Source organism: Somniosus microcephalus, chromosome 4 (assembly GCF_052327205.1).
Source record: "Somniosus microcephalus isolate GS21.2 chromosome 4, FLI_Smic_1.0, whole genome shotgun sequence".
Taxonomy (NCBI): domain Eukaryota; kingdom Metazoa; phylum Chordata; class Chondrichthyes; order Squaliformes; family Somniosidae; genus Somniosus; species Somniosus microcephalus.
In genome coordinates, this window is record NC_140990.1 from 87,319,398 (window position 1) to 87,327,889 (window position 8,492).

Consider the following 8,492-nt stretch of genomic DNA (forward strand, 5'->3'; position numbering starts at 1 on the left):
ATCCTAGCTGTCAATGCCCGCTTTCCAGGAAGCAGCCACGATGCATTTATCCTGCGCCAGACTACTGTGGCTGACATGTTCGAGGCACAGCCTCCACCAAGGGGATGGCTTATTGGGGACAAGGGCTACCCTTTGTGTACATGGCTCATGACCCCGCTCCGCGCGCCCAGGACCCCTGCGGAGGAGGCATACAACGAAAGCCATCAAGCCACAAGGAACATCATAGAGCAAACGATTGGCGTCCTCAAGCAACAGTTCCGCTGCCTGGATCGTTCCGGCGGATCTCTACAGTATTCGCCGGATAGAGTCTCTCAGTTCGTCGTCGTTTGCTGCATGCTGCACAACCTGGCTATCCGCAGGACTCAGGCACTGCCACCTCACGTTGGACCACCACCTCAGGAGGACGAGCAGGAGGACCATGAGGAGGAGGAGGAGGAGGAGGAGTACCAGCCCAGGAGGGAGCCACAAGGTCCAAGGGCCGTCCGCCGGCGGCTTATTGAACGACACTTCTAGGCCCCCTGTCAGGGAATGGCTTGTGGCAATGAACGCACCTGAATGCAGCCGCTCCGCAAGCCCTCAGCCGGTTAACGCAACAACCACTTGAAACATGACACCTGGACAAGCTGAATAAATAAAAAGCTTTATTTAACAAACTCAGGGCCCTTCCCACATGAAACAGAAAAACAGACAAGACCCCCAAAAGACAGTCAAAAACATATCTCACTCCCACAACCTGGGGAGGAATAACAAAAATTGTCCATCCAATTGGCCTTCATCCTCGGCCTTACCAAAATAAGCCCCCCGCCTCCAGAACACAAACACCCCCATATAAAAAAACATTTGCCTTCATCTTCGGCCTTACCAAAATAAGCACCCCCCCTCCAGAACACAAACACCCCCATATAAAAAAAACAGTTGGCAACACACTCTACTTGGTGTGCCGAGAGGGCGAGACCTTGTGCAGGCTTCTCCGGCCCCTGCCCGACCTGTTGCTCCACCTCAACCTGGGCCCTGTGGGTGTTGCAAGGCTGGGGGAAGGCTCCTGAGGGGCACAATGCGTGACGGCAGATGCCCTTGGGGGTCGGCCTAGACGAGGTCCGGCCCTGGAGGGGCCGGCTGCTGACTGCTGCAGCTGTGGCTGGCCAGCATCAGTCTCTCCAGCAGCTCGTCGCACCTTGGCTGGGGGAGTGGCAGTGGCGGCTGCAGCAATGGGGGCAAGCTGGCTGATGCCAGGCGCTTGCTGGTCGCCAGAGACACTGGCACTCACTCGGCCGGGCTGGCACTGCAGCAAGCGCAGCAATCTGGTGAAGGCCAGACCGCTGTGCTGCAGCAGGGCGGCAGGTGCCCTGGCGATGCTTCCGTGACACAGCGAGTGTGGCAGAAGTGAGTGCGCAAACTGCCCTGGTTTGTGCCCGCATCAGATCAGCCAGTGTCTGGACGGCACCACTCATGAACTCGCGACTCGCGTCCTGTGCTGCCGCGATTTGGTCGACACCCCTGGCCTGTGCTGCCGCGAGTTGCTCGACACCCCTGGCCTGTGAGTCCCCGAAATTGGCCACACTATGAGCCAGGGACTCAATGGCCTGAGGCAACTGTCCCACAACCCCCATGAACTCGTTGTGGCGCCGCTCCGAGGCCGCGGACATTTCATCAAGGAGGCGCACCTCCTGGGCGAGGACCGTCTCCGGACTGGAGGGCGGACTCTCCCTCTGGGGAGAAGGCCGCCGAGCTGCCCGACCCTTCCCGCGTGCCTGGACGCCACTGGGCCCAGGAACTGCCCTCCCCTGCAACACTTCCCCCCTCTGGGGAGAAGGCAGCCGTGCTGCCCGACCCTTCCCGCGTGCCTGGACGCCACTGGGCCCAGGAGCTACACCCCCCTGAAACACTTCCCCCTGGCTCTCCTCCAGGCAAGACGTGTCCCCTCCATTGCCATCCCCTGGCGCGGATGAGGGTTCCCCCGATGTACCGCCTTCCTCTTGGTCATCGTCGTCCTCCTCTTCCGAGGGACTGGCACTCTCAGCTTCAGGGACCTCCTCCTCACCAGCTGAAAGCAGGAAGGCACAAGAGTAGCTTTAGAGTGAGGACAGGGCATCAGCGAGGGAGGCATGAGTGGTGCCATTATGCGCATTGGTGGGACAGTGGCAAAGGATGTAGATCTGAAGCGCAAGGGGAACCAGAGAGGTCCAAACGGTCATGTCCTTACCATTGGGTCCCAGCACAGGGTCGGCATCTCCAATAGCAACGGGGCCAGTCACCCGGCCACGCATGAGTCAAGCCACGCTCTCCTCCAGCTGACTGAGCTCCTGGAACTGGGCACGGCCTCCCCCGGTGACAGTCTGGCTCTTCAAATTCCGTGCCAGCTTGGCCTGCAAGAGAAAGGACGGCCTCTAAGTACAGTGTGGTGCCCTGTTGTTGTGTGCACTGCCTCCCATGGTCGAATAGCTTGGCCAGTGTGTAAAGTGCAGAAAGTGCTATTGATGATCATGCCAGTGCCATAGCTGCGGGAGGAGGGCTGGCCATTAGGCCTTTGAGGTCCCTTTGCCCATAATGTGAGGTGCACATGCAAGGATGAGGAGGACACTGGAAAGGGTACTCACCCTGACCAACCGACTGAGGTCGTTGTACTTCTTGCGGCATTGGTCCGCACTCCTGGGGACATCGCTGTTGGCTGACGCCCTCTGGGCGATTTCCCTCCAGGCTCTCCTGTACTGCCTCCTGGGAGCCTTCTTGCCACTGTCCGGGCACAAGATCTCTCTGTTCTTTTCCAACCCCCTAAGCAGCACCCTCAAAGCATGCTCTGAGAAGCGCTGCGCTCGTTCACGGGCCTTCTGCATGGCTTCAGGCGCTATTTGGGTCCACCAGCAGTGTTGAGGCCTAGCTGCAGGGCTCCACTATCCAGGGCGTGGCTGCAGACAAAGTCGACCCTTCCCCCTTTAAGAGCTGGCCGGCGTCAGGGTGTCTGCTGTCAATCAAAACATGACCGCACCTGCGCTGCGCCCGGCCTCGACGTTATCAGTCCGCACCGCCGGCTTAGCGCCTAAAGATAGGGGTGCAACGCCAGTTTCAGCGCTTGCCCAAACTCCTTGGCCAAAGCTACTGAATTTCGGCGAAGTGGCCTCCACTTTCCGGCGGGCGCTAACTTTAGCGCCCACCCGACTTTACCGCCCCAAAAGTGGCGTGACTGAATTTCTAGGCCCAGGTGTGGTCTCCCCAAGGCCCTGTACAATTGTAGCAAGACTTCCTTACTCTTATACTCCAACCCCCTTGCAATAAAGGCCAACATGCCATTTGCCTTCCTTATTGCTTCCTGTACCTGCATGCTAACTCTGTGTTTCTTGCACGAGGACACCCAAATCTCTTTGAACAGCAACATTTGAAAGTTTCTCACCATTTAAAAAATATTCTGTTTTTCTATTCCTACCAAATGGAATAACCTCACATTTCCCTACATTATACTCCATCTGCCACCTTACTGCCCACTCACTTAATCTATTTATATCCCTTTGCAGACTCTGTGTGTTCTCCTCACAGCTTACTGTCCCACCTAGCTTTGTATCATCAGCAAACTTGGATCCATTACACTCGGTCCCTTCATCTAGGTCATTAATATAGATTGTAAATAGCTGAGGCCCCAACACTGATCCTTGTGGCACCCCACTAGCTACAGCCTGCCAACCTGAAAAAGATCCGTTTATCCCGACTCTCTGTTTTCTGTCCGTTAACCAATCCTCTATCCATGCCACTATATTACCCCCAATCCTATGAGCCCTAATCTCGTGTAATAACCTTTTATGTGGCACCTTATCGAATGCCTTTTGGAAATCCAAATATACTACATCCACTGGTTCCCCTTTATCTACCCTGCTAGTTACATCCTCAAAAATCTCTAATAAATTTGTCAAACACGATTTCCCTTTCATAAATCCATGTTGACTCTACCTAATCATGTTATGATTTTCTAAGTGACCTGATACCACTTCCTTAACAATGGATTCCAGCATTTTCCCGATGACTGATGTCAGGCTAACTGGCCTGTCGTTCCCTGTTTTTTCTCTCCTTCCTTTCTTGAATAGCGGTGTTACATTTGCTGCCTTTCAATCTGCTGGGACCATTCCAGAATCTAGGGAATTTTGGAAGATCACAACCAATGCATCCACTATCTCTTCAGCCACCTCTTTTAGAACCTTAGGATGTAGGCCATCAGGTCCAGGGGATTTGTCAGCTTTTAGTCCAATTAGTTTCTCTAGTACTTTTTCCCTACTTATATTAATTACGTTAAGTTCCTCACCCTCATTAGACCCTTGTATCCCCACTATTTTTGGTATACATTTTGTGTCTTCCATTGTGAAGACAGATATAAAATATTTGTTTAAAATTTCTGCCATTTCCTTATTCCCCCATAATAATTTCTCCTGTCTCAGCCTCTAAGGGACCGACGTTTACTTTTGCTACTCTTTTCCTTTTTACATACTTGTAGAAACTCTTACAATCTGCTTTTATATTTCTTGCTAGTTTTCTCTCATATTCTATTTTTTCCCTTTTTATCAATTTTTTGTTCAACCTTTGCTGGTTTCTGAAACTCTCCCAATCCTCAGCCTTATTATTATTCTTTGCTACATTATAAGCTTCTTCTTTCAATCTAATGCTATCCTTAACTTCTTTAGTTAGCCACGGTTGGTTTGCTTTTCCCGTGGAGTTTTTGTTTCTCAATGGAATGTATTTTTGTTGAGAATTATGAAATATTTCTTTAAATGCTAGCCACTGCTTATCTACCACCATACCTTTTAATCTATTGTTCCAACCTACCTTAGCCAACTCGCCTCTTATACCTATGTAATTGGCTTCATTAAGTTTAAGACTCTAGTTTCGGACTTAGGCAAGTCACTCTCAAAATTAACGTGAAATTCTATCATATTATGATCACTCTGCCCCAGAGGATCTTTTACTATGAGATTGTTAATTAACTCTGTCTCATTACACAATACAAGATCTAATATAGCCTGTTCCCTTGTTGGTTCCATGACATATTGTTCTAGGAAACTGTCCCGAATGCATTCCATGAACTTGTCCTCCAGACTACCTTTGCCAATTTGATTTGTCCAGTCTATATGAAGATTAAAGTCCCCCAAGATTATTGCATCACCTTTGTTGCAAGCGCCTACTATTTCTTTATTGATATTCTGTCCAACGGTATAGCTACTGTTAGGGGGCCTATATACTACTCCTACCAGTGTTTTCTGCCCCTTGTTATTCCTTATCTCCACCCATACTGATTCTACTTCCTGATCTTCCGAGCCGAGATCCTTTCTCGCTACTGTCCTTATGTCATCCTTTATTATCAGGGCTACTCCCCCTCCTTTTCCATTCCACCTGTCTTTTCAAAATGTCAAGTACCCTGGAACATTTAGTTCCCAACCTTGGCCACCTTGCAACCATATCTCTGTAATGGTTATTAGATCAAACCCATTTATCTCTAATTGTACCACTAGTTCGTTTATCTTGTTACGAATGCTTCGTGCATTCAGATAAAGGGCCTTTAATTTAATTTTTTTACCATTATTCCCTGCTTTGACCTTATTCTCTGCTGCACTGCTACCATTAAACTCCTGTCACACTCAAGTTATTTTTACTCAAATCGTTACACTGTTCTATTGCCTTGACCTTTCTCTTTAGATTTCTAAATTTCCCCTCAGCTGACCCCTCCTGCCCTTTATTTTAGTTTAAAGCCCTAGTTATTCGATTAGCCAGGACGCTGGTCCCAGCCCGGTTTAGGTGCAGCCCGCCTCGACAGAACAGCTCCCTCTTTCCCCAGTACTGGTGCCAGTGCCCCATGAATTGAAACCCCATTTTCCCACCCCACCCCTTGAGCTACGCATTTAACTCTCTGATCTGCTTGACCCTACACCAATTTGCACGTGGCTCAGGTAGTAATCCAGAGATTATTACCCTTCTGGTCTGCTTATTAGTTTAGACGCTAGCTCCTCAAACTCCCTCAGCAGAACCTCATTCTTAGTTCTACCTATGTCATTGGTTCCTACATGGCCCACGACAACTGGATCCTCCCCCACCCACTCCTAGTTCTTCTCCAGCCACGAGGAGGTATCCTTAACCCTGGCACCGGGCAGGCAACACAGGACTCTCTTTCGCGGCTGCAGAGAACAGTATCTATCCCCCTGACTATACTGCCCCCTACTACTACCACATTCCTTCTTTCTCCCCCCACTTGGATGGCCCCCTGTACCACAGTGCCGTGGTCAGTTTGCCCATTCTCCCTGCCGTCCTTTTTGTGGTGTATGTAACCTGTTCCACCTTAAGAGAACTTAAGCCTGTTCCACCTTAAGAGATGTACTACTTTCTCTGGCTGCTGTATACGTAATACCGGTGGTGACCACTGGTATATAAGCACTGTGTAGTAATATTGTATTTAGTATAGTCCTGACCTCCAACCAGTAAAGACCTGTTGAACTTTAATCTTGTAGTCTGTGTTAGTAATTACAACTAGAACACACAGACTTAACAGTGGTGACGAGTCCGATTCTTACCCTGCGGCAGTTTATATCCACGGCGGCTTCGTCCACAGAACGGACGTCGAAGAGAGGCTTCCACCCTCATCACCCTGCTGGAAGACACGTCGCGCGGCAGACATCGAGAAACCAGAGTGCAGAAGACATCCTGAACTTGAAGCCTCCATCAGCGGCTGTCAGCTATCTTCTTTCTACCTCGGTGGTGGGTAAGCCGGGCAGCGACGCGACCAGAAAGTCGGCCGCGTTGGCTGTACAGATGGGGAGGGAAGACGGAGGAATAAGGGTGGTGAGATCGATCGTGACCGGAAATAAGGGCCGGGCCGCATTCGGGCTGAAAGGCGCAGCGCGGGGACATCGATCGCGGCTGGTGATAAGGGCCGGGCTGCATTCGGGCTAAAAAGGCGCAACGTCTGGGGCAACTGAAGGCGCGAGAGCCACGGTGAAGCGGAGACAGCGTCGGGGGACGGGTGAAGACCGCCAAGCGCGGGAAAACCGCCATTTTGTAGGCGGAGGACGAAGACAAGAGCGGAAAGCCGCCATCTTGGATAAAAATAAAAATAAATTAAATTGCAACGATGCCTACACATGGGAACATTAATACCTTTGATAGCGACATCGAAGATTGGGCCATGTATGTAGAACGCATACAAAATTATTGTAAAGCAAATAAAATCCCAGATGAAGAGAAAGCACTAACTTTATTAAACTTAATGGGTGTGAAGACATACGGGCAATTGAAACACCTTTTATCACCAGATGAACCGGCGGATAAGACGTTCGAGGAGATTGTTACTGTCCTGAAAAATCATCTAAACCGCACGCCGCTGATGCTAGCGGAACGATTTAAATTTTACAGCAGAAGGCAGCTGAAGGATGAAAGCAATGCTGAATATTTAATGGAATTGCGTAAGCTAGCAAAGTACTGTCAGTTTGGAACGAGACTGACAGAGGCGCTACGAGATAAATTTGTGTGTGGTTTATTAAAAGGAGATACACAAAAGCGACTGCTCGAGGAGAATGAGCTGACGCTTGAGAAAGCGGTCACTATGGCAGCAGCACACGAAGCCGCAGCGAGAGGCACGGCAGTAATGCAGCTACGGTCACCGGAACTCAGTACAAATAAATTGGGTTTGAGTACTGTAAAATGTTATCGTTGTGGAAAGACAACGCACGATCAGAACCAGTGTTGGTTTAAAAACCAAGAATGCAGAACGTGTGGCAGGCTTGGCCACATAGCTAAAGTATGCCGGTCAGGAAAGAAGACCAGCAACAAAAAGTCACCGCAAGGAAAATACATAAAGGTACACAAGGCGACAAAGAACAGTTCGACCGAACAGAAGTCAGATTCAGACGCTAGCAGTAATGAACTGGGTAGCTTAAGAGTACACAACGTTGGTAAGGATGCAGATCTCCAGACAATTTGGGTCACCCTTCAGATAGCAGGAGTCCAAGTAAAGATGGAATTGGACACTGGATCGGCATTGACGGTCATGAATAAGAAAGATTACAAAAGGTTATTCCAACATATTCCCCTACAGGATACGGAGATTATATTGAAAACATACACGGGGCAAAGAGTGTACCCCATCAGAAAGATAGAGGTAAAAGTGGTCCACAAGGGCGAAGAAAGCCAAGTAATGGACTTATATGTGCTACCTGAAGGAGGTCCACCACTACTGGGACGGGAGTGGATTAGGAAAATGAATATGGACTGGCACTCCTTGAAGGCACTAACGGTAGATTCCGGGGAAACAGATGTCAAACCTAGACGATTGTCCAAAATATTGGATGATGCTAAAGAGGTGTTCCAGCAGGGACTGGGAACACTGAGAGGAATTACGGCAAACATCAAGATTGATGAACATGCACACCCAAAATTTTTTAAAGCCAGACCGGTACCCTATGCAATATGACCTACTGTAGAAGCGGAACTGGAAGCGCTAGAACGTTCAGGTGTACTGGCTAAGG